This window comes from Rutidosis leptorrhynchoides, chromosome 6, assembly GCF_046630445.1.
Source record: "Rutidosis leptorrhynchoides isolate AG116_Rl617_1_P2 chromosome 6, CSIRO_AGI_Rlap_v1, whole genome shotgun sequence".
Classification (NCBI taxonomy): domain Eukaryota; kingdom Viridiplantae; phylum Streptophyta; class Magnoliopsida; order Asterales; family Asteraceae; genus Rutidosis; species Rutidosis leptorrhynchoides.
Genome location: NC_092338.1, coordinates 345682053 through 345709591, shown reverse-complemented (window position 1 = coordinate 345709591; position 27539 = coordinate 345682053). Strand labels below are relative to the sequence as shown.

The 27539-nt window shown below is 35.7% G+C and overlaps 1 pseudogene; it reads right to left on the bottom strand.

Moving 5' to 3' along the window:
- LOC139854767 (uncharacterized) overlaps positions 1–27539 on the bottom strand; it is a 158268-nt pseudogene that overhangs the window by 71082 nt on the left and 59647 nt on the right.

Sequence of the window (27539 nt, the reverse complement as noted above, 5' to 3'; positions counted from 1 at the left end):
TACACAAGATATTTATTTATTTATAGAATGGATATACTTAAACCTTGCTACAACACTTATAGGCAGTGTACCTAATCGTACAGTAGTGTAGTTTTTAGTAAGTCCGGTTCGTTCCACAGGGAAAATCTTTAAACAAAGCTTAACGCTATATTAGTTTACTTTTATAAAAATACAAATATATATATAAGTAATATTATTATTATAAAGGGGGGTTTTTACCGTTTAATGACCGGTTTGTCGATTTTTAAAACTTTAGTCGCAGTTAAAACCAAATGTAAAATAATAAATAAATACAAGACTTAATTTAAAGCGTAAAGTAAATAACGATAATGAAATTGCGAATAATAAAAGTGCGATAAAATAAACTTGCGATAATTAAAAAGTACGATAATTAAAAGTGCAATTAAATATAATAACAACAAATAAAGTGCTATAATTAGAAGTGCAATTAAATATAAAATAAAGGAAATTAAATATGAAATAAAAGAATTATGCTTATTTAAACTTCCGTAATCATGATGTTTGACGTGTTGATTTTTAGTTTATTCCCATGGGTTAATTGTCCTTTGTCCTGGATTATTTAATATGTCCGTCTGGTTTTTGTCCATAACAGTCCATCAGTCATAAATATAAAGTGCGAGTGTCCTCGTCAAATTATTCTTATACCCGAAGTTAAATATTCCAACTAATTGGGGACTTAAACTGTAACAAGATTTTAATACTTTGTTTAATAATTACACCAGGATGTCGACTGAGTGTAACCCAAGGTTTTAATATTTTGTTATCAATTATACCAAGTGTCTTTGTACATAATTTCACCCCTGTTTTAATTATTCTAGTGGCTATTAATCCATTCCCGTGTCCGGTTAAATGAACGATTATTCGTACATATAAATACCCCGCCCATCGTGTCCGATCGAGTGTATATGGTAATTTATAGGGACGCCCAATTGTAAATCTTTATATTAACATTAACAAACTATCATTTAGTTAAACAAATATAAAGCCCATTAATAGCCCATAGTCTAATTTCCACAAGTGTCGTTCTTTTGTCCAAACCCCAATTATGGTACAAAGCCTAATTACCCAATTTTAATAATTAGCCCAATATCATGATTACTTCGGATTAAATAAGCATAATAATAACTTAGCTACGAGACATTAAATTAAAAAGGTTGAACATAACTTACAATGATTAAAAATAGCGTAGCGTTACACGGACAGAATTTCGACTTACACCCTTACAACATTCGCTAACATACCCTTATTATTAGAATTATAATTAAAATTAAAATTAAAATATAAATTATAAATATAAATATTACGATATAGATAGAGAGATGGATGGATATATGTTCGTTTTTTGCGATCAGAATTCGTTTGCTTTTATAGGGAGTTTCAGAATTTGGGGCTCCGCGACTCACGGCATTTTTTGCCTTCAAACTCCACGAGTCGCGGAGTTTGAAAATACAGCTCACAAACTTTGGAGAGTTTCTTGCCGACGGATTTTTATTATTTATATAATATATAAATAATTATAAGAATTATTTAAATATTATATTATATTTATGTGCATAGTTGACTTGTAATTTTTAGTCCGTTGCGTCGAGCGTTGAGAGTTGACTCTGGTCCCGGTTCCGAATTTTCGAACGTCCTTGCGTACAATTTAATATTTTGTACTTTGCGTTTTGAATCTTGTACTCTTGTAATTTCGAGACATTTCTTATCAATAATTGGAACCTCTTTGATTGTATTTTGTACTTTTGAGCTTTTTGGTCGTTTGCGTCTTCAATTCGTCGAATCTGTCTTTTGTCTTCACCTTTTATTATTTAAACGAATATCACTTTTAAATAGAACAATTGCAACTAAAAGCTTGTCTTTCTTGAGGAATAATGCTATGAAATATATGTTCGTTTTTAGCATTATCAAATATTCCCACACTTGAGCGTTGCTTGTCCTCAAGCAATATCGTCTTGAAATACTAGAATCACTTCTTTATTCTTCACACTTTGTACATCAGTGATTTCTATACGGCGGTATAAACAATGGTAGTAACGATATGGTTTACAGTCCCACATGACTATAAAAATTTAGATCCATTAAGGAAATTGGATCTTTATGAAAACATTTGATCTTTTGAAAATTAAATCTAGTTTTTACCCTAGATAAGTTTTCCGGAATAACCCTTCACCGGTGTTTGCAAAATATTTTTGTGGGTTTGGTGGGTTTCAGATTTGAAAATTTTAGCTCAAAACTTATGGTTTTGTGTCACCCACTTGCTAACCTTGTATTTGGAAAGCAACACGTCCAGTTTACTTGTCCCGTATATTACCTCTCGGTAAACTACTATCCGGTTGTAAAGGAAAGCGTTGAACAAGCAACTGTTAAGGCAATGTCCCCTGACATGCTTTTAATTATGGTCTATAACGTGTCGGATGCAATTACTATCCTTGGTAGGAACAATAGTAAAGCTCACCCTTATAATTTTTCGGTCTGGCACAAGGTCCTGTCCTTGACCATGCTATGCAACCACCATTCTTACAGTTGACACCCGATTTAGTTCAGGTGACCTAATGAATTCCAGGTGAATTCCTAGGATTTTACGTTCAATGGTAATGAACGTATTGAAAATAGGGTTTTCAGAAAACAAATCGGTTTGTAATTTTGATCAAAATATTTTCTCGTTCAAGCTCGAGTTTAGATATCATTGAATTCCATGAGTTTGTAATTCTCAATCTTTAAGGTCAATCTTAAGGATTGAGTAATATCAGGCTTAAAAGCTGATTTTTGATCTTTTAAGGAGATTATCCTTTCTGGGGATCTGATTCATTAGTCTTATCCAGCTAATTTGCATGGTGCCCCCCATTTTACGAGATAAATCCTTCTCATGGTTAGGATAAATCTGACCACTTGGCGACCCTGTTTAATGCTGAGGTCCGTGGATTTCCTGCTGATTTTAGTGATGACTTTTCTAGATTTTTCGTCAACCTACAGCTGGTCTGGACCACAACTTCTTGACCTAAATCAAGAAGCGCGTGTCTTTTTCGGAAGACTTTACTTCCTTTTAATGATGGAATTGATTCATCGTGTAGATCCATCTCTTTTTTTCTTTCATCGGGAAAAACAGTTTAGTTTAGTCCAAAGCAAAAGTATTTTCAGTTATTTGTTATAGATATATGTGACATATGTTTAAGATAACTTGGTAAATTTTCCCACACTTGGCTTTTATTTTCCTTTTTATCGTCCTCTATTCCATTTTAAATGAATTTTAACATTTTGGTTTGTTTCTCAATTTATGTCCTTTCTGAGGTAACAATAATTTCGGTGTTAAAACCTAGTTTTATCGTTCATAAATATGTATAAACATGATTTTGAGTTCATTTAATTGAAAATTTTGAAAAATTTTACTAGAATTGGGTAGTCAGTATATAAGACTAGGGCTGTTCTTTATTATCAGAGAGCACTAGATTCTAATACAACTACTACTTTACAAGTATTTCTAATGGTAACCAAGTGTATAAAGTAAAAATTTTAAAATCTGAAAGAATTTAACCCCTTCCCACACTTAAGGTCTTGCAATGCCCTCATTTGCAAGAAATCAGTAACAATTTAAATTATTGAGGGTGATTTGTGTGAAAATGATTAAATTTTACCAAAGTTTCCAAATATATTGGCGTTTGTTTGCTGAATGATAAATGGTGCACATCATTTGTTCATTCCGTCTTGTTGTTATTTCACATATATTTTGCATCTTGTCGTCAAAATTAGTTGCTTTTGCAGAACTTAATGCCAGTCTTTGAAAATGCGTTGTTTTACCCTGTTGTGTACATAAGATAAACTGCAAACATATATACATATTTTTGAAGTTTGGTATATTACCCCACATTCAAAAATTATTAAAATCTAAGAATAAAAGTTAGAAAATTATAAAAACTATTATAATATTAACATAAGTATTAAATGTATCAACATTACAAATTACAAAATAAATAAAACTAAGTAGACTAGGGATGATACTGATACCAATAGGGGTTCCATGCATAACCATAGGTGCTATAGAATGCTTCGGCTGGGTTATACGTAGGATACGGTGGTTGCATCTCTATAGACCAGGGAGGGAATATGGGTTTTGGAGTAGGAATATAGTTTCTACCTATATGTTGGCAATGAGCTATGATTTGGTTTTGATGAACTTGCCAATCTTCAAATGCTCTCTGTCTAGCATTTTCGTACTCCTGTGAAGCTATAAACCTTTGCATTTCTTGCATTTCATTTCCCCCTCCTACATTACCTTGCTGTTGGTTTCTCTCAACCTGTGGATGTCTACCATGGTATTGTACTGCGGCGTTATTTCGCCTCTTCAAAACTTTCACACCATGGTATACATTTAAACCTATTGTATCGCGGGGTTCTGGTTCTTCAACTAATAATCACCCCCGACTTATATCCACACCGAGATATTCAGCAATCAAAGTAATAAAAATACCACCTCCTATTATGCTATGCGGTCTCATCCCCCTAACCATAGCTGATAAATAATAACCCACACAATAAGGTATACTTACAGCGCTTTGTGGGTCTCGAATACACATATGGTAAAACAAATCCTGTTCATTTACCTTTTCCTTGTTCTTACCTCTTTGTGTAATCGAATTTGCTAAAAACCTATGAATTACTCTTAATTCAGCTCTATCTATATCTAAATAAGAGTAATTTCCCCCTTTGAATCGGTGATGGCTTGTCATTTGACTCCATACACCATGTGTATCAAAATTTTCATCTATCTTTCTACCATTTAGTATCAACCCTCTACAATCGGCAGATGCTAACTCCTCAGGCGTATATATACGTAAAGCCTGAGCCATGTCTAGTAAAGACATGTGGCGCATCGAACCTCCTAACAAAAATCTAATAAAAGATCGATCGGTTAAACTAGCTACCCGATCATTTAATTCTATACTACATAACAATTCTTCACACCATACTTTATATACAGGTCTACGCATGGTGAATAAACGTACCCAGTCGTTAAAAGTAGAATTACCATACCTCTGTGCAAGTAATTCCCTAATTGGCCCGGCCAATTCTACAGCTTCTAATGGTCCCCATTCTATGACCCTAGGTACCTCAACAACTTTAGAATGAAGAGTATGCAAACCCCTTTGGTATTTTGGATAATCTATCCAAAGTCTGTCAAATCTCAGGTTCGGATGCAAATCTTCCAAGTGCATATCAGAAAATGTCATGACTGGATGAGGTATATCTTGTTTGTAGTAGTTATCCACCTCCTGTTGTTCCGCATTCTCAGCAGGAGCATTGCGAGCTTGGGATGAAGATTCACCCCTTTCAGTCTGCAAAACACATTAAATACAATTTTTGTGCATCCAAATATGCATTAGTGTCAGCAAAATCATCAATCAAAATAATTACAATGACATGATCAATTTATATCAAACTTAAGCTCATTTTCATATTTTTATCAAATCTACAGTTTTTCAAATAAGCATATACGAAAATGTTCGTCAAGTTCATAAGCATTCAACTCAAATAACATGTCAAAATAATCATTACTAGCAATTAAACAAGTTTCAAATGGCATTATCTTTCAAAAATCAAGTTCATGAATTTTAGACTTGAAAAAGTCCACTTTAATTCTCAAAATCATGTTTAGGCTCAAAGTTTGGATCATTTAACTACCTAAACATGTTACACTACTTAATTTAGCAACAATTCATGACGAAAATCGGCCATAACCTGTTTATATCAAAAAGCCCCAAATTTGCTCAAGAACACAAATCCTATATTACTCAAAATTTGAAGTTTAAGGCTTCTAATCATGTTAAATAGCATCAATCTAGGTTATACAAGCATAATACATAAGCAATTTAAGCATAATTACACTAAAAAGCATCAAAATCAAATTGGGGAAAAAATTGCTCAAGAACACTAATTTTCGGATTAAATGGTGTTTAGGTGTAGAAATTTACCGTTTTTCTTGAGTAATTCCTTGATAGCATACTTCTCAACATGATTTTAGTAAAAGATTTGATGATTAACGGTTAAAAATTGTGATTTTGGGGTGTTTTTGCGGGTTTTTTCGGCAGTATTTTCGCAGTTTTTTTTTGAGTTTGTGGTGTGGACTGAGCTGTTCTGCGTTTATATTTTTTTTTCTGATTTTTGGTCCTCCCGCGAGTCGCGGGGTTTAAACCTTCAAACTCCGCGAGTCGCGGAGTTTGTTAATTTTTTTTTTTTATATTTTATTTATATCTTATACTAATTAAAACAATTAAGTAATTAATTTTAAAATTTTGTTTCCCTTGTTATTTAGGACGAGGTCGTTTCGGATCGATGTCCTAGTCTGTCCTTCGACAAAATTTTAAAATTTGTCTTTTTGTAGCGATTGTTTTAAAAGCTAAGATTTTTGGGGTTTTTAATGTTTTTGGCATACTTTAATTCAATAAGATTAAAAATAATGATAATAAAAGTTCTCGTCCCTCCCTCGGGTAAAGCAATTTCGGTTCAAAGACCTAGTCTTCAACTCACGACGAATTTTAAAAATCATATTTTTAACTTAATGAGATAAAGTAAATTTTTGTTTTTAAATTCACACAACTTAAATATAAAATTCAAAATTAATATTAAAAATTCACACCAAACTTAAAATTTGAAATGCATAAAAATAAAATTCATATTTTAAAAATTCACACCAAACTTAATTTAAAAATTCATATTATAAATTCACACCAAACTTATATTAATTTTTCAAATATTTACAATTTTAAATATATTGTTTTTATAAAGTTTACAATATTAATTTAAGATTTATATATTAATTTTAAAAACATGGTAAAAATAAAATTAAAAATCTTTTTGGCTTTTTATCCCACTTTAATCAATCAAATATTATCAAAAATATGCGCCCCTCTTTTTGGTAAAGTAATTTCGGTTCCAAGACCTAATTTAACCCATGACGAGTTTTTGAAATATTTTGGGTTGATTGATTAAAGATATTTATACCTTAAGAATAAACGTTAAATTTCGCAGTGATGTAATAAATTTTTGAATGATATCAATAATTTCGGTCGCCAAACCTAATTTTATTCAATACCAATTTAATACTTTATAGCGAACAAATTAGCTTTTATTATCAAAAGGTTAAAAATAAAAATAAAAATAAAGTTTGTACAGACTTACCTGTGAAATAGATTTCTTAGTTATATGATCTATCCCATTCATAAGATAGTCGGTTTAATTGGTTTTCCATGGCTACATAGGCGTAACCTCGAGCATTCAGTGTTTTTTCTTCTAAACATACGAACGGTCCGTCTCTGCATAAAGTAACAAATTCGGTATTTGAATAGGTTTGATTATTTGAACATTTACCTTCATGTGACCATTTTCCGCATTTGTGACATCTTTCTAGGTGTCGTGCTCTTCTTTTCGCTGCGGATTTTGATTTTCCTTTACCAAATTGTAACTTATTATCTTCGCATCTGGATTCTTTTCTAACTCCGTCCAATCTTTCTCTGATTACTGATACTATTTCACTCGGTAGTGTGTCATTATTACGTTTAGTGATCAAAGCGTGTAGCATTAGACCATGGTTTAGTTCACAGGCAGTCTTCATTTTGTAAAAACCTAAAAAAAATAAAAATTCAGAATGGGGGGAGAAGACTAGTTCTTTAGGGTCTGCTAGGAAAAGACCATTCGGGTTCCATTTTCGAGAACTACACGAAAACAGACAATCTAACTCTAACAGAAATACATATTATCCTTTAAAGACTTGATTCTCCCCACACTTAGTTAGCTGTGGTGTCGAAATTGTGATTAACTTCGTTGTCGACTTCCATCGGACCATCTATGTAGTGTTTAACTCTGTGACCATTAACTTTAAATTCAATCCCATTTGAATTTATCAATTCTACTGTTCCGTATGGGAAAACTCTTTTGACTATGAATGGTCCAGACCATCTTGATTTCAATTTTCCAGGAAATAGCTTGAATCGTGAATTGAAAAGAAGAACTCTGTCTCCTTCCTTAAATTCTTTTGAACTTCTGATTCTTTTATCATGCCATTTCTTCGTTCTTTCCTTATAGATTAACGAATTTTCGTATGCTTCATGTCTTAATTCTTCTAATTCGTTTAGTTGACTTAATCGTAGACGTCCAGCTTCATGTAAATCAAGATTACATGTCTTCAAAGCCCAAAATGCTTTGTGTTCAATTTCTACTGGAAGATGACATGCTTTTCCATAAACAAGTCTAAAAGGTGTGGTTCCAATTGGAGTTTTGTAGGCTGTTCTAAAAGCCCAGAGTGCATCCTCCAATTTAATGGACCATTCCTTCGAATTTGATCCTACGGTTTTCTCTAGAATACGTTTTAAAGCTCGGTTGGTATTTTCAACTTGTCCACTTGTTTGCGGATGATATGCGGTGGAGATTTTATGAGTTACTCCATATCTTTTAAGAACTTTCTCAAGTTGATTATTACAGAAATGAGAACCCCGATCACTTATTAAAGCTTTCGGTGTTCCAAACCTTGCAAAAAGACGTTTTAAAAAGTTGACTACAACTCGTGCATCGTTAGTTGGGAGAGCTTGTGCTTCTGCCCATTTAGATACATAATCAATGGCTACGAGTATATATAGATTATTATGAGATTTTGGAAATGGACCCAAAAAGTCAATACCCCAAATGTCAAATACTTCACATACTTGGATGACATTTTGTGGCATTTCATCACGTTGACTTATTTTTCCGGCCCTTTGACAAGCATCACAGGATTTGCAAAGAAGGTGTGCGTCTTTGTAAATTGTAGGCCAATAGAATCCAGCATCATAAACTTTTCTTGCTGTTAGTTGAGGCCCATAATGCCCTCCTGTTGGTCCTGTGTGACAATGGTTTAATATTTTACTAGCTTCATCTCTAAATACACATCGGCGTATTATTCCATCGGGACAACTTTTAAACAGATGTGGATCGTCCCAAAAATAGTGTTTTATATCACTGAAGAATTTCTTTCGTCTTTGGTACGATAATCCTTTTTCAAGGAATCCACATACTAAATAGTTTGCATAGTCTGCAAACCATGGAATTTCTTTATAATCTATCTTCAATAGATATTCATCAGGAAAGTTGTCTTGTATGGCCGATTCATTTAGAACTTCTAATTCGGGATTTTCAAGACGAGAAAGATGATCAGCGGCGAGATTTTCTGCTCCTCTTTTATCTCGGATTTCAATATCAAACTCTTGTAAGAGTAAGATCCAACGGATTAATCTTGGTTTAGCATCTTGTTTCGAAAATAGGTATCTAAGAGCAGAATGGTCGGTATAGACCACCGTTTTTACTAGAACGAGATATGATCGAAATTTGTCAAAAGCAAAGACAATAGCAAGGAGTTCTTTTTCAGTAGTTGTATAGTTCGTTTGTGCTCCTTGTAACGTCTTACTAGCATAATATATAGGTTGAAATCGTTTTTCAATCCTTTGTCCTAAAACGGCTCCCATTGCAAAATCACTTGCATCGCACATTAGTTCAAATGGTAGATTCCAATTTGGTGTTATCATGATCGGCGCATTAGTGAGTTTCTCTTTAAGAATATTAAAAGATTTGATACATTCATCTGAAAAAGATGAATGGAGCATCCTTTTCTAGGAGTTTATTCGTAGGAATGGCAATTTTAGAAAAATCTTTTATGAAACGTCGGTAAAAACCGGCATGCCCTAGAAAACTCCTAACTCCTCTAACATTGGTGGGATGTGAAAGTTTAGCAATTACATCTACTTTAGCTCTATCCACTTCAATTCCTTCTTTTGAAATTTTATGACCAAGAACGATGCCTTCTTTAACTATGAAATAGCATTTCTCCCAATTAAGTACTAGATTTGACTGTTCGCATCTAATAAGCATTCGTTCAAGATTAGCTAGACATGATTCAAATGTATCACCGAAGACTGAAAAGTCATCCATGAAAACTTCCATGCATTCTTCTATCATGTCATGAAAAATCGCCATCATACACCTTTGAAAGGTTGCAGGGGCGTTGCAAAGTCCAAATGGCATGCGTTTGTAAGCAAAAGTACCATAAGGGCACGTGAATGTGGTTTTCTCTTGATCTTCGGGTGCTATTGGAATTTGAAAATATCCGGAAAATCCATCTAGAAAACAATAGTAACTATTTCCGGCTAATCTTTTCAACATTTGATCAATGAAAGGTAAGGGAAAGTGATCTTTTCTGGTGGCGTCATTTAATTTTCTATAATCAATACACACACGCCATCCTGTTACAGTTCTAGTAGGAATAAGCTCATTTTTCTCATTTGTAATGACAGTCATGCCACCCTTCTTAGGTACGCATTGAACTGGGCTTACCCATGGACTATCAGAGATTGGATAAATTAGACCTGCATCTAGCAGTTTAATAATCTCTTTCTTAACTACATCTTGCATATTAGGATTTAGTCTTCATTGGCGTTGCACATACGTTTTATGACCTTCTTCCATAAGGATTTTATGTGTGCAATACGAAGGACTTATTCCTTTAATATCATGAATCTTCCATGCAATGGCTGGTTTATGAGCTTTCAACACAGAAATGAGTTGTGATTTCTCATTTTCAGTAAGAGAAGACGATATTATTACAGGTAATTCAGATTCACCATGTAAATAAGCGTATTCCAAATGGTTTGGAAGTGGCTTTAACTCTAATTTCGGAGGTTCTTCTATCGATGATTTGTATCGATATCTGTCTTCTTCTTTTAGCATTTGAATTTCTTCTGTTGTTGGTTCATATCCATTAGCTATAAGTGTAGCTAACATTTCAGCTTCATCAATTGGTTCATTACCTTCTCCTAAAGAACATTCTCCTGTTCCTTGTAATTCTGGAAATTCTTCTAATAATTCTGCATGTGCATCTATAGTTTGAATATAATAACATGTATCATCTGCAGATTGTGGTTGTTGCATTGCTCTATCAACTGAAAAGGTAACACTCTCGTCCTCTATACTTAGGGTCAATTTCTTACCGAACACGTCTATCATTGCTTTAGCCGTGTTTAAGAATGGTCTTCCTAATATGAGAGGAACTTGAGAATCTTCTTCCATGTCCAGAACAACAAAATCTACTGGAAATACTAAAGTACCAACTTTAACTAGCATGTTCTCCATTATCCCTCTAGGATATTTTATTGATCTATCGGCTAGTTGTATGCTTATTCTGGTTGGTTTCAATTCTTCAAGGTCTAGTTTAGTGTATAGTGAATACGGCATTAGATTTATACTAGCACCTAAGTCTGCCAATGCTTCTATTGAACTAAGACTACCCAGAAAACATGGAATTGTGAAACTTCCTGGATCAGATAATTTTTCTGGTATCTTATTCAACAGCACTGCTGAACAATTAGCATTCATGGTAACAGCCGAGAGTTCTTCCATTTTCTTTCTATTTGAGATTAGATCTTTCAAGAATTTAGCATATCTAGGCATTCCTGAAATCACATCAATGAAAGGAAGATTTACATTTATCTGTTTAAACATATCCAAGAATTTGGATTGCTCGGCTTCAAGTTTCTCTTTCTTCATTTTACTCGGGTAAGGAAGTGGTGGTTGGTATGGTTTAACATAAGGTTTAGCCTTAACTGTGTTATCTTCATTAACCTTTTCAACTACCGGTTCTTTTTCCTTATCTTGATTAGGTTGGGGTTCTTGTGGAGTAGGAATAGCTTCATCAGAAGTTACAGGTATTTCAGGTGGTTTAAGTGTTGTACCACTTCTTGTGGTAATGGCTTTAGCTGTTTCATTCCGGGGGTTAGCATTTGTATCACTAGGTAGACTTCCCGGTTTTCTTTCACCTATTAACCTTGCTAGGTTACTTACTTCTTGTTCCAGATTTTGAATAGAAGCTTGTTGATTTCTAAATGCTTGAGCATTTTGTTCATTAGTTTGTTTCTGAGATGTGAAAAACTGCGTTTGAGTTTCAACTAGCTTCGTCATCATATCTTCTAAATTCGGCTTTTTATCATCGGTTTGTTGTGGTGGTTTGTTTTGAAAATTAGGTTTTTGCTGATTGTAAGTATTATTGGATACTTGTTGATTGCTAGGACCTTGTTGGTTGTTGTATGGAATATTTCTGTTATAATTCTGGTTTTGATTGTAAATCGGTCTTGGCGGTTGATAATTATTTCCAGGCCTTTGGTTTATGTATGAAATATTCTCTCTTTGTTCCATTGTTGGTTCAATACTGAGACAATCTTTTGTCAAATGTGGTCCTCCACACTGCTCACAACTAATTCGTATTGAGTGAATATCTTTAGTCATCTTTTCCATTCGTCTCTCCACAGCATCTATCTTTGCGGAAATGGAATCTAAGTCATGGCTAGAATCGGCTCTAGCTGCTTTAGATGATCTAACGATATCTTTTTCTTGGTGCCACTCATGTGAGTGGGAAGCAGTGTTATCAATAATTTTGTAAGCATCAGTTTCGGTTTTCTTCATAATAGAACCACCAGCTGCTATATCTATGTCTTTCCTTGTAGTGATGTCGCATCCTTGGTAGAATATTTGTACTATTTGACAGGTGTCTAAACCATGTTGCGGACATCCTCTCAACAACTTTCCAAATCTTGTCCAAGCCTCATATAGAGTTTCATTTGGTTTCTGTGTGAACGTAACAATTTGTCCTTGAAGTCTTACGGCTTTAGATGCAGGAAAGAATTGTTTAAGAAAATTTTCAACTAAAACATCCCATGTATCAATCGCCCCTTCAGGTAACGATTCCAACCAATCTTTGGCTTCTCCCTTTAAAGTCCAGGGAAATAACATGAGATATATCTGTTCATCCTCCACTTCTCGGATTTTAAATAGTGTGCAGATCCTATTAAAGGTACGAAGATGTTCATTTGGATCTTCCTTCGGCGCACCACTAAATTGGCATTGATTAGTCACCATGTGTAGAATTTGTCCTTTGATTTCATAATCTGGCGCATTAATGTCTGGATGAGTAATTGCGTGACCTTGGCCAGTGCGTTTAGCTCTCATTCGGTCTTCCATACTTAATGGTTCCAGATTCTCCATAATTGAATTTGTTGAATCGGAATCACTTGAGGATTCCGATTTAATGGTTCGTTCCTCAACAATCTCTGTTTGAATGATTGGTGGTTCCGGAGGAAAGTTTAGTGGTTCAGGATCTATGAATCGTCCCTGAATATTCTCCGAATTCTCAATTGTGAGGTCGGGTTCAAAAAATGGATTATCGGAAATTTGAACTGGAGTACTTGGTCGACTGGATGACGATTCTAAAGAAAAATCAACGGCGATAATATTTGCTAAATGTCTTGATCTAGTTACAGGTGGTGAACGTACAAAAGGTGGTGAACGTCTTGCTCGGTGCATTCACTGAATATCCTATTAGTTTTTAAAAGGAAAGAAAAATTATAATAAGTTATCCAATCAATAGACTTTTCTGATTTTGCCCACGTTTCGAATAGCCAAAAGATGCAGCAGAGGAGCAGAATTCTTTTGGTCTCAATATAATTGAGGACTGTTTGGCTCCAATAACCCGGTTCACGTACAAATCCAACTATTACTACATACCAGAAAATTTTGATGTCTATCAATTTAACCACTTAAAATAAATTTTCGTAATTTTAAGAAAATTAGATAAGAAGTAGAATAAAAATCTATGTCCTAAAACTAGAATAGCGAGAAATAAGAAAGAAAAAGAGCGTGTCGAAAAAGGTTGAAAAAGAAAAATGGTTGAAAAATAAAAGGTGACGGAAAAATAAAAAAAACTTATAAAACTTAAAAAACACTTGACTAACCTAACCTTATTACTACAACTAACTTAAAATTATAATCGCAAATTGAAATTACTAATTGGAATGATAATTGATACATAGGTAAAAGTCGTCTAAAAATATTAAAGCTTACAGGAAAAACTAAATCTCAAATGGAAATAACTTAAAAAGAAACTAAAACTTAAAAAGGCGTCGCAAAATTCTAAAGCACCTAAATCTTAGTCTAAAGAAAAAGCACTTAAGGAATTCTACGGCAAAGCCTAAAAATCTAGAAGTAAATATAAGCTACGACAAAATACTAAGTTTAAAACTAAATATGAGCTAAAAATACAAATATTACGCTAAAACGATTAAAAAGGGACAAAATATAAAAATATACAAAAAGTTGTAAAAAGTTACAAATTTTTATAAAAATATTATTTTTATATTATTTTATAAAAGCATTAATTTTTATATATTAAAACTAATTATAATTAATTATACTAATTAAATTAAAACTTAAACTAAATTATAATAATAATTAAACTAATTAGGGTTAAAATAATAATAATAATTAATTACTCCTAATTAAATGCAGATTAGGGTTTCTGTCGGTGTCAGAGTGGCTCCGCGAGTTGCGGTATTCCAAGTAGCAAACCCCGCGAGTCGCGGGGTTCCAAAATTCAACTCTGGTACAGTTTTAAATTTGACGCGTTTTTTTTTTTAATTAGCGTTGCGCTTCCGGCTTTTAAGCTAAATTGTTCCCCGGCAGCGGCGCCAAAAATACTTGATAGTTATGCGAGGTGTATATAAAATAGCTATTATATTTTAGCAGAAATTACTATTAAATACGATACAATTTTACATAAGATATTTATTTATTTATAGAATGGATATACTTAAACCTTGCTACAACACTTATAGGCAGTGTACCTAATCGTACAGTAGTGTAGTTTTTAGTAAGTCCGGTTCGTTCCACAGGGAAAATCTTTAAATAAAGCTTAACGCTATATTAGTTTACTTTTATAAAAATACAAATATATATATAAGTAATATTATTATTATAAAGGGGGGTTTTTACCGTTTAATGACCGGTTTATCGATTTTTAAAACTTTAGTCGCAGTTAAAACCAAATGTAAAATAATAAATAAATACAAGACTTAATTTAAAGCGTAAAGTAAATAACGATAATGAAATTGCGAATAATAAAAGTGCGATAAAATAAACTTAAATAAAAGTGCTATAATTAGAAGTGCAATTAAATATAAAATAAAGGAAATTAAATATGAAATAAAAGAATTATGCTTATTTAAACTTCCGTAATCATGATGTTTGACGTGTTGATTTTTAGTTTATTCCCATGGGTTAATTGTCCTTTGTCCTGGATTATTTAATATGTCCGTCTGGTTTTTGTCCATAACAGTCCATCAGTCATAAATATAAAGTGCGAGTGTCCTCGTCAAATTATTCTTATACCCGAAGTTAAATATTCCAACTAATTGGGGACTTAAACTGTAACAAGATTTTAATACTTTGTTTAATAATTACACCAGGATGTCGACTGAGTGTAACCCTAGGTTTTAATATTTTGTTATCAATTATACCAAGTGTCCTTGTACATAATTTCACCCCTGTTTTAATTATTCTAGTGGCTATTAATCCATTCCCGTGTCCGGTTAAATGAACGATTATTCGTACATATAAATACCCCGCCCATCGTGTCCGATCGAGTGTATATGGTAATTTATAGGGACGCCCAATTGTAAATCTTTATATTAACATTAACAAACTATCATTTAGTTAAACAAATATAAAGCCCATTAATAGCCCATAGTCTAATTTCCACAAGTGTCGTTCTTTTGTCCAAACCCCAATTATGGTACAAAGCCCAATTACCCAATTTTAATAATTAGCCCAACATCATGATTACTTCGGATTAAATAAGCATAATAATAACTTAGCTACGAGACATTAAATTAAAAAGGTTGAACATAACTTACAATGATTAAAAATAGCGTAGCGTTACAAGGACAGAATTTCGACTTACACCCTTACAACATTCGCTAACATACCCTTATTATTAGAATTATAATTAAAATTAAAATTAAAATATAAATTATAAATATAAATATTACGATATAGATAGAGAGATGGATGGATATATGTTCGTTTTTTGCGATCAGAATTCGTTTGCTTTTATAGGGTGTTTCAGAATTTGGGGCTCCGAGACTCGCGACATTTTTTGCCTTCAAACTCCGCGAGTCGCGGAGTTTGAAAATACAGCTCACAAACTTTGGATTCTTTCTTGCCGACGGATTTTTATTATTTATATAATATATAAATAATTATAAGAATTATTTAAATATTATATTATATTTATGTGCATAGTTGACTTGTAATTTTTAGTCCGTTGCGTCGAGCGTTGAGAGTTGACTCTGGTCCCGGTTCCGGATTTTCGAACGTCCTTGCGTACAATTTAATATTTTGTACTTTGCGTTTTGAATCTTGTACTCTTGTAATTTCGAGACGTTTCTTATCAATAATTGGAACCTCTTTGATTGTATTTTGTACTTTTGAGCTTTTTGGTCGTTTGCGTCTTCAATTCGTCGAATCTGTCTTTTGTCTTCACCTTTTATTATTTAAACGAATATCACTTTTAAATAGAACAATTGCAACTAAAAGCTTGTCTTTCTTGAGGAATAATGCTATGAAATATATGTTCGTTTTTAGCATTATCAGTTACCCACAGTTATGTACCTGAAAAACTCTTGAAACCAAAGTCATAATTTAACACGTATTTGTGTCAGATCCTTTGGAATTTATTAGCTAAAATAACTTTTCAATCCCTTCTAAAAATAGACAATTTTGTCACAGCTCCAGCAAGTCAACTTCGACTTTTCAGTCGGAACAACCTTATTATAACCTTGATATATACGTTGCCTTTTCGTCAACGGTACCGGAGAACCTTTTATATCTCGTCACATTAGCAGTAAACTTACCAACAACTTCATTGATCTTTAAGCCTCTCCGAAAAATCACTGTACCTATTCATTGGAAACCCTATCATGTACTCATCAGCATATTGTAATGAGAATTACCATACGAATCATCAAGAATTAGCAATCAGTATTTTGAAATCTCGCAGCATGTCTACGCCAACAGTTATATGTGAACATATAATGTCTATTTCCTAGACTTACATACTTTGAATGTGAAGTTTCTGAAAAACACTCCGAACTGCGAACTGGTTCTTCGAAAGTGGAAAAATGCTGGTGAAGCAGCAAAAACTGTAAACAACCTTAACAGTAAAAAGTTTGATGAAAAAGAATAGTGTGTTGGCAAAGCTCAGAAAAAGAGAAGGTTTGGAACTGGAAAACGAATTGAGCAAACTATGAAGGAGGCTGTGGACAAATTACAAAGATGAAATCTACCTTCAAAGAATCCAAATGATTCAGTGTCTGCTAAAATTCTCAGCAAATACCTTGCTCCTTATTCCAAAACCCTTGCGGACGATATCCTCCATATTTCTGAAGATATTTTCATTCTTTTCTGAAATCTTTTATCCCCTCATCTGTATCACATCATAAAGGAAACTGTTCTAGTTTCTAAAAATCTGAAACCTTCGAGTTTGAAGTATGAATGTTTTTGAAGTAGTGTTGGGAACTGAAGCATGAGTTAGTATAATATAATGACACTTGATCAACGTGATTATATTACAGTAATTCATGTTGAGTTTCTAAATAGAACGTGATGATTTACAGACCATAACGTCATCATGCGCCATGTTACACGACTCTAGTATTCTACTTAATCTCTAAAAATATCAAGAAAATATTTTCTTGATGATTCGGTCTTTTCCGAGGTATTCTGGTAATTTGACAAATCAAGATCATACCATTACCATTTTCTTCTTAAAACATTAACTATGTTCATTCCGAAATTCATATCTGCGAATTCTGAACCATTACAAGCGATGCTTAATCGAAAGAAGAGGAAACGAAAGAATGCAACTCTAAAATAGAAATTGGAGTATAAATTGCAGCAAATAGGAGAGAGCATTAACTGTGGATGACAATGATTATAGAAGACATAAGCAGGGACTTCGAAATATAAAGGAGGATATAAAACTGTTGGTCCCTTGATTAACAACTGGAGTATTGTAGAGGGGGGTGAATACAATTTATTTTAATTAACTAACCAATTAAACACGGTTTAGTATTCAAGCATGTAATGTAAATAGAGTCAAAGATAATTTTTCAACTGTTATTCTTTATTGATTAAATCACAAAGAATTACAACTATCCTTGGCGGAATGATAGTTGGTTGATACAGATTTACCTAAGTATAGCTATGAGGATAAAATTAAAGCTATTACACGTTTTGGACTCTAAATAAATAAACCCACACCACTAGTTGTTACAATAGTGGATACAATGATTTATAGTAGACCTATTAACCGTGTAATTGTTCTATTGTCCACTGGTACATAGGATGTCTGTACTTGTGGGGACAACTGCATCAGAGAGCGTGCTCTCTTCTTTCCTCTTTGGTAGCTATTTGCAGGAACACCCCAATTCGGTTTGGCACCACTATTCGTTTAAACAAATAGAATATTGTGTTCCCTAGGTATTGACAAAGTATAACACATGTCTGCATATGTGTTAAACTTCTGCATTCCCACGTGGTCTTGTAAGGTCACTTATCAGCCGCCGACGCGTGTCCTTTCCTGTTCAACTTTGTCTTTGACTTCTGTTGAATAGTACAATTGATGTAGACCACTCAGAAAACCACCATGCTTGTAATGGAGCATGGTTGTCTTGTGTTGTATGCTGCTTACTAGGTTTATTGGTTCTTCTTATGCTGAGTCACTTGATATTCTTGAATTGCTGGGTACTCATCCTGTGCTGATTAGAAGAATACACTCTACCTTGTGCTGGTAGACTAGACAACATACTAAATACTAGACACAACAATATTTGCTGTCTATACATAAACAAACTTGTGCTGGCTGCACATAACATTTTTGTGACGATCGCTCCAAATCCATATGGACGAACACGTCATTCATTGATTTCATTGTGAGGTATTTGACCTCTATGTGATACGTTTTGTAACATTGCATTCGTTTGAAAAGGTATTTCATAAATGAATATATAAATTCCAGTTTTTTTTACATCTGATGATTCCTACGTATAGACAATCACCATTTAAATGGTTTACAATAATACATCTGTTGACAATACAGTCAAAATAAGATACATGGTAATGGTTTGATAAATGCAAGTTTCTTGTATATAGCATGTATGACTCCAAGCACATAACTTGTATCACGTATGAGCAAACAGCGGAAGACTTCTAGAAACCTGAGAATAAACATGCTTCAAGTGTCAACACAAAGGTTGGTGAGTTCATAGTTTTAATATTACACATAATCCGTATATCAATGTGGATTACAAAAGTTCAGTTGTTTTATTCAAAACGTTTATCATTATGTTTTAAATAAAAGGTGGATCACAAGATTTCAGTTGTTTCATCCGAAACGTTTATCAAAATATTCTACGAAATTGAGCACCCTGGTAACTAAACTTAACGTATATATAATTTGTACCCTTTGTATAATCATCTTAATAATACACGCAAACCGACGTGTATGCTTCTCAAATAGCATACGTCCGTTTAAAGGCTAGCGCTCTAGCTCGGACGGGGATGTCAAGCCCTATGGATCCATATACTACTACTCGCGCCCACCAGTTCTTATAACCGGCAGTTACTAGTTACCAAAGCTAAGGGATTTTCGGTTCAAACTCGGTGTAGAATTAAGTATGTACTTGTATCCATTGCGTTTAAAATAAATTGCATGTATTCTCAGCCCAAAAATATATATTGCAAAAGCAATTAAAAAGGGAGCAATGAAACTCACGCATATAAATATTGTATATCGGTTAATAAAGCATTTGCATGTATTCTCAGCCCAAAAATGTAAAGGGTAAAAGGGATCATATGAAACTCACACATATAAATATTGTATATCGGTTAATAAAGCATTTGCATGTATTCTCAGCCCAAAATGTAAAGAGTAAAAGGGATCTTATGAAACTCACAGTTTAATATTGATATACAATATTGCAGGAAAGCACGTAGACGCATCGGAGATGATAAACACGAGGTTTGATTCACAAAAATACCCCCGAACATTACCCATAATTTCCTTGGCAATAACCCATATTTTCCTTAGCTCTGGCTCGCTCGGAAACTCGTTTTGAAAATTACTTGGACAGCACTCCGTCGTAATATGAAAAAACTTATGACATTTAGAGAAAACACTAATGCTAGCACAGAGGGACCTATTTGAAAAATAGGCAGTAAACTTGTCCCTTTTTAAGTTTGTTTTGGGATCTTTTGGTGAGTTATCTATATCTTATAATTTGATGTGATTTTGAAGATAAACTCATTTCACTTTCATTACAATAGAGTATATACAGTAATTGCAAGAACATCATAATGAAAAATGAAATAAACAAAAGGTACAATTTGAGCACTAGAGGGCTATCTATCTTTATCTTTATCTAATTCATCTTCAGATAGCTCCTCTTGTTTGATTTTCTAGGCTTCAGGAAATAGGATAGGTATATCAGCAGGGTCAAATACAGGGATATGAGGAGGTAGAATGATGGGATCTCTTTTTTGTGGGCCTTCACCAGTAGATTTCTTTTCTTTAGGTTTTTGAGAGAGTACTTCTTCTACATTTACTACTGGTGCATTCCCAAATTTTGTTGCTTTGTTGAAGAGCTCTTGGAGTTCTGGCTTCAATGTCTTTTTAATACCACTTTCAGCTTTACCAATGAAGTACTCCAATATCTCCATCCATTCACTGAATCCTAAGGATCGTAACTCATCATAGTTTATCCTTTCTTGAATATTATTCTCCCTGCTGACATTGAAAGCTCTTTTTGAGCCTCTGTGCACTTTGATGATCTTGCTGGGATTTAATCTTCTATTCATCACATCACCATACCTGCTCATATAATAATGATCAGATAGTTCTATGGTTCGGTCAGTTTCTATAGGAGCAGTAGCAGGTACTTTCTCAGTAGCTTCTAGTTCATCAAAGGCCTTATCCTGTTCCTTGACAATGGCTTTAACTAATTTGAGGGACTTAGCCTCTTGCTTTCTATCAGCAGCCAATTTGTCTTCTTCTTCCTGAAGCCTTAACCTCTCAGCAAGTTCAGCATCAGCAGCCTCCCTTCTTTGCCTTTCAGCTTCTAAGCCCAACAGATAATAATCGGCAGAGCCTCTTAAAATTGAGCTTTCTCCTCATCAGTAGAGAGCCTTTGACCGCTGTTATTTAAATATACACCAATTTCAATGCCATAAGTCAAGGCAGTGATGTAGAATGGCTGATCAAGAGGATGATGCAGCAATCTAACTTGGCATATACTTTCATTAATAGCTGCTTGTCTTTGCTCAAGCAATTCTGGTACAGTGATCTCCAGCCTGTAAGCCTCTCTTTCATCTGGATTCATTCTAAATAGATCAGGCTCACCACAGGAAACTGAATCATCTTCCCAAGTAGTGTGTTTATCATGACGTTTTGGGGAAGATGGAGGATACATGATTGATTCTGCAATGCCAGAAGAACTCACTGGAAACTTATTAACACGATTATCCTGTGTTCTGTTAAAATAAGTAAGGGTCCAGGGAGAGATAGGTGATTGAACAAATAAGTGATCTCCTCTACCCCAGACTGTAAAGTCAGCAGGATTAGCCGTATCATCATCTTGATTAGCACCCAGCTCAACCACCTTTGCTGGGTCTTCAACACTTGTAGCACCCCGCAGCACACTTCTGGCTGGGTCTTCATTCACAGCACTCCTTGTTGTGTCTTCAGTACCAGCTGACTGACTAGTATCAGCTAGCACAGCTGCCACAGTATCTTCATCAGCTGCCTCAAATAGGGGTCCTTTCCTTAGGGGCTGATTGTCCCTAGGAGCAAATTTCACCCTTTGTCTGTCGATTGGAATGGGTTCAGCTGATGGTTCTTGTGTTGATACTGGTTCTTGTGGAGGCAGATTGGGAACAATAGCAAGATGATCCCCCTTAACATCATCAACATCAAGGTTTGTTATTTCTGCTGGCTGTTATTGTGTAGCTGGCTGAGCAGAAGATGCTGGTAGAGAAGATGAGCTAGTTTCTAATATTGCATCTAGCCATTTCATGAACACGTCAGCTCTTACTCCCCCTGACCCAGTAGATTGCAGATAATCTTTCATTTCTTCAGGGGTCATTCTCTTGATCCTGTCTGCTCGCTTAGCATACAGCTTTGCCCTTTTCTTGTCATACTTAACCATGAACTTAGCATTTCTTTTACGAGCATCTCTTTTGTACCTTTTAATGCTAATTAGTTCATCATTAATATCCAACTTGTCTGGGTCCAGGCTTCTTCTATGTTCAATTATGTAATGTTTACGAGTAACATAAGCCTCCCATTTGGCATTAAAGGAATCATTTAAATCTTGCTGTCTCTTCTGATGTCTCTCCAGTTTTCTTTTCATTTTCCTTTCAATCATTTGAGAGACAACAAAAGATTCAGCAACAGCCAGCTCAAAAATATCACTAGGCTTACTGCCAGAACCAATATCATCCACTGATGTGGTAGAAACACTGGGTTGAGATTCACCAGCAACCTGTACACCAGCTTCAGTATGAGCATTGATGGGCTTAGTGCCAGCACCTTGATCAGTACCAGTACCATCATCATCACCATCTCTCCTTTGCTGTTTAGGAGCCTTTTCATGCTCATGCTCATGCTCCCTCTCAGATTTTTTTCTCTTTTTGGACTTCTTTTTAGACTTGTTCTCCCCCTTTTTGTCATCAGCAGGGGCAGAAGGGTGATCAGGGGAAACATGTGCATCAAGGTCACTTTTTGACTCGGGAACTGAAAATACAAAGTTGTTCCAGTCAGCATCAGCAGGAGAAAGATGGGCACAGGATCTACACCATATTGTCGGAGACACAGATTTGAAGTTCTAACTTCATTTCTTGCAACACCCATGGCCATTTGATTAAGAGTGGCCCTAACATCTGCTTGTAGGGCAGCCATTTGTTGCATAGTCTCCACCAATTGAAGATAAGCAGAGACATGAACCATATTAGCCATTTGCTGCTCCTATGAATCCAACCTCTCTGCCAATACCCGATTCTTTTCATTAAGAAAAAGATTCCTTTGATTAGCATCATCAAGATCAGTTTGAAGACGGGCATAATGATCAGCATATTCATTATGAGAGATGATTCGCCTCTTAAGGTCCTCCTCTTCTTCAAATTGTTTGACAATAGCATCCACCGCTAGATCAGCAAAAGCACATACTTGTTTGAGCTGGTTTTCAATGGTAGAAGTGGTAACCTCCCCAGATCTGCGTATGGCCTCAGTCATTCTATCAACAATAGCATAGCGAATGGTGCTTTGGAGATCTGGCGTAACCTTGGCTAATGTCTTATAAACAGCCATAGTGGAGATGGCAGCTACCTCATCAGCATTAAAACTGCTGGTTGAGGGACGATCACTAGCAGCTAACGTAGAAGTACCTCCGTGGGGTGGTGGAGGTGGAAGGTCAGAATCTGACTCGTCACCATGATCACCATCATTTTTACCTTCACCCGAATGTTTAGAACCACTGGTATTCTTATCAGCATCATTATCAGCATCATCAGTTAGATCCACTGGTTTGTCTTTGGAACCACTCACATTATCATGAGTGACTGGTCCGCCCTTACCAGTACCTTTATCAGCATCATCATCAGATGAAGAAGATGATGAGGAAGAAGCTGATGAATTAGAAGGTACTGGCAAATCAGGGACATTCTGTATAACACATTTACCAGTAGCAGGATCTATGATGAACTTGAGAGGCCTCCATGTACCAGGCCATGGAGAAGCAGCTGGAGCCATACCAAAGTAGTGATAGTATGGCTACTCATTAACTTGTTGTAGCGTGGCCAACCTCTCATATATATCTTCTCTTGCTGGTCGATCCAGCTGAGATAATAGCTCAGTCAGCTCCTCTTCTGGTAATTTGCTGGCTGAGACTATAGCACTTTGGGGATCAATGGTCAGCTGATCCACCAGCAAGGCAACTCTAGGAGTGATGGAAGCTCCCTTATAGATGAAGTTAGGTACAACTTCATCAGGATCTGGTACCTGGCACACATATGGTTTCTTTTCAGCAGAAGCAGTAGCCTGAGAAGAATCAATGGTGGCAGTAGCAGAGGTACCAGCATCTATAGTGGGTTCCGTAGAACCAGTGACATGTACAGTATAGGCAGCATGTGCCGCGAGAAGCTCATCAGTAAGCACCACGTCATCTTGGTCACTACCTGTGATAATCTCCTCAATAGAAGCAGTTGGAGAAGTAACAGTGGTAGTGCCAGAAATATCAATATCAAGAACCTCCTTAACAATATTACCAATGACCTTTTCAAGTGCAGGAGGAGGTTCCATTATCATCTCCTCAACCACAATAGAATCAGTGGTTGAAGCAGCAATACCAGAGACAGTAGGAGGAGTAGCAGAAATATCATCAGTAGCTAACTCCTCATTATCAGTAAGAACAGTGGAACCAGCAACCACATTGTCTCCAGTAGAGCCAGTAGCAGTAGAAGCAACAGTGCCAGTAGTAGTACCACCAGTAGACAAATCAGTAGCACCACCAACAGTAGCAGGAACGGAGAGCTCATCAGTAGAAATAATAACATCCTTTTCTTGCTCCCCCTCTGCCTGTTCATCTACCCTGCTAAGAACTTAAACAAAAGAACATATTATGTTAACAACTGTAGAACCAAATAAATTTGACTCAACAATTGCTTCTGTTGTTGGTCTCTGGGGATAGACTGGTAATTTAGTCAGCCTTTCGATTGAGACAGAGTTAGGTGTATGTAAGTACAGCTGTAACTCTGCTGACTCATTGACAATACATGTTGACCCAGATAGTGTAAGAGTTCTGGCTGGTAATGATGTAGGAGTGAGACTCTTAGCAGGATCCAAGTAACATTTAGGCTGTGCAGTGGCCTGAGCTGATTCAACACGATGAGGAACCAGCTCAAGACTGCTTTGGGGGTCAGTTATGTTCTCTGCTGGTTGTACTGTCAGCAGAGGATATTGCATGATGTTCTTTTTAGAAAAATGTGGAAGTGCCTGGTTAGAAGAGTATGGGTTGCTACTCTTCTTAACATAAGTTTTAAAACCAGTCAGATTGGGAGTAAAGGTTGTGTCTTTAACTCCAATTTCATTTTTCAAGTCAGCAGATAAAAGATTTTTAATTAAGTTAGAGATTTCTGCTATTTGGTCTAGAGACGTACTAGGTTCCATAGCAGCTTTCTTTGCAGAAGCAGCAGTTGAGACTAGGGGCAATCCTTCCTGTGGTTTGCTTAGAGCCAGCTTTAGCTCGTTTGGATTTACCTGTTACCAAGAAATAGTTAAGCAACGGATTCCAATACTAGAAGTAGGTAGTCAGTATATAAGGCTAGGGCTGTTCTTTATGATCAGAGAGCACTAGATTCTAATACAACTACTGTTTTACCAGTATGTGAGACGGTGGCTGTACTAGTTGAGGTAGCTGGCTTCTTCCTTTTCACAGCTGGATTTTGCTGAGGTCCCTCCCCCTCAGCTGGTGCAAAACCAGAGGCAGTGGTAGGGGCAAATCCACCTTGAGCAGCGAGATACTCAAGCATTGCTGGCTTCAAAGCAGCATATGGAGAAGTAGGTTTATCCTTTGGCATCCCCCCTTTCTTTAGAGGCAGGTCAAATGATTCATCAGCAATCTGCTGGTAAGCTTCACCCAGCTCATTTTCAAACACAAGGCTCAAGAACCTTGGATAGGGGATTGGGTGCAAGCATCATTTCCCTTAACCTGAGGTAGATCTCAGCTGCGTAGTCAATGTTCCTGTTGAACAGCAAACCATGACCAATTTTGAGCTCAAAATCTGAGCACTGATCAAAACTACCGGACTTTTGGCTGATGCACTGGGTCAGCAGTCCAAAGAAGTAATACCATAGCGGTGGCATGTTCTTCCTTAGTGGTGAATGAGCAATTGGACCAGCATAACCAATCGTTTCCAGCACTTCCCTCCTCAAATCATCACTCGTCGGTGAAGTAAGAAATGGACCACCGGGTAATTGAAGGGCACGTCGGAGGGCATCAACAGTGATCGATCAATTGAGGGTTTCAGTCACCATGCCACGAATCCAAGGAGCATTCTGTTGAGTGGTGTCTATGGTGGCAGGATACCAAAATCTCGCTAAACAGGTCAGATAGAGGCGAGAAGGAACTCCGGTGATGGATCTCGCTAAGGGGCATCGCCTGATGTAGTCAATCAAAGCTTCATAGCCAATGTTGGCTTTAGACTTGGGAATAAAGAGAGCGTGTGCTGCATTGCCTCTGGAAAGGCGAATCAGTGCATGGTCTTGTGCATTAGCAGCCCTGATCAGATTGGGGTGAACATTGAACAGTGGACCCTGTATAGCTTGTTCCTCAACGACCGGTAGAGGTTGCTGTTCTGGTTGTTGTTGCTGTGGTTGGTGTTCCTCCGGTTTGTATTCTATGGGTGGTGATTGTGGATGTTGTTGTTCTTGGTCTGCCATTGATGAAATCGTTGAAGATAGATGTATGAAAGATATGAAGATTTGTGATTTTAGAGAGAAGGGTGTGTTTTTGAAAGGTAAATCAAAGAGTTAATAACCGAAGGTTATTATGTGGAGTTGATCGCCTTATTTAACCTTTCGGATTGATGGAAAAAGTGCAGGAGAGAGAAAATGGCAACTGTCATCTGCAGGCGCGTGGGCAGATGTGACAGACTGGCACGTTTTCGAGGGGACACAGACTGTTGACATGACGTTTAATCGGCTTGAACACTCATGCCTCCCATTAAGCATTAAATGCAGCAGTTTTCAAATCAATTTGAAGTTAAAAAAACCATAAGATAAATTTTGTATTAAATACAAAAATTCTTTGTGACATTTAATATGTAATGAATTTAATTTTAAATCATTGGAAGTAAATGAGTTTCAGATTTAAGGTATCATTTAAGTATTGTGAGCTATTTATTATTTCGTTTTGAACATTGAATTACCATGATATAAAAGACCTTATTGTGCTGACTGTTTGACATGTAGGCAGTAAGTGAAAGAAATTTTGACTTACTGGTTTGCCCTACATGTTGTAGAGCCAGCACACCAACAAAGTTGCCTTTATTTTAAAGTTCAAGCATACCCAGCTCAGAGATGAGATAGTTAAAACGTTTCTCATCTAAGGGCTTTGTGAAAAGATCCGCTAACTGCTGGTCTGTTGAAATAAAATGTAGCTCCACATCTCCTTTTTGAACATGATCCCTTATGAAATGATATCGAACGTCAATGTGCTTAGTTCTTGAATGCATCACAGGATTGTTGGTAATAGCAATAGCACTTGTGTTATCAAAGTAGATTTGAGTCTTTGTAACATGAACACCATAGTCCTTCAGCAGTAGATGTGGACACAGTATTTTGCTTTTTGCTCGTCCAGCTGACTAGCCTACCACCCAGTAACTGGCAACCACCAGTAGTAATTTTCCTGTCTATTTTACACCCTGCAAAGTCAGCATCTGAATACCCAATTAGCTGAAAATCCTGGTCTTTGGGATACCAAAGACCACGTTTAGTAGTACCTTTCAGATACCTAAATATCCTTTTTACTGCTAGCAAGTGTGACTCTTTAGGATCAGCTTGATAT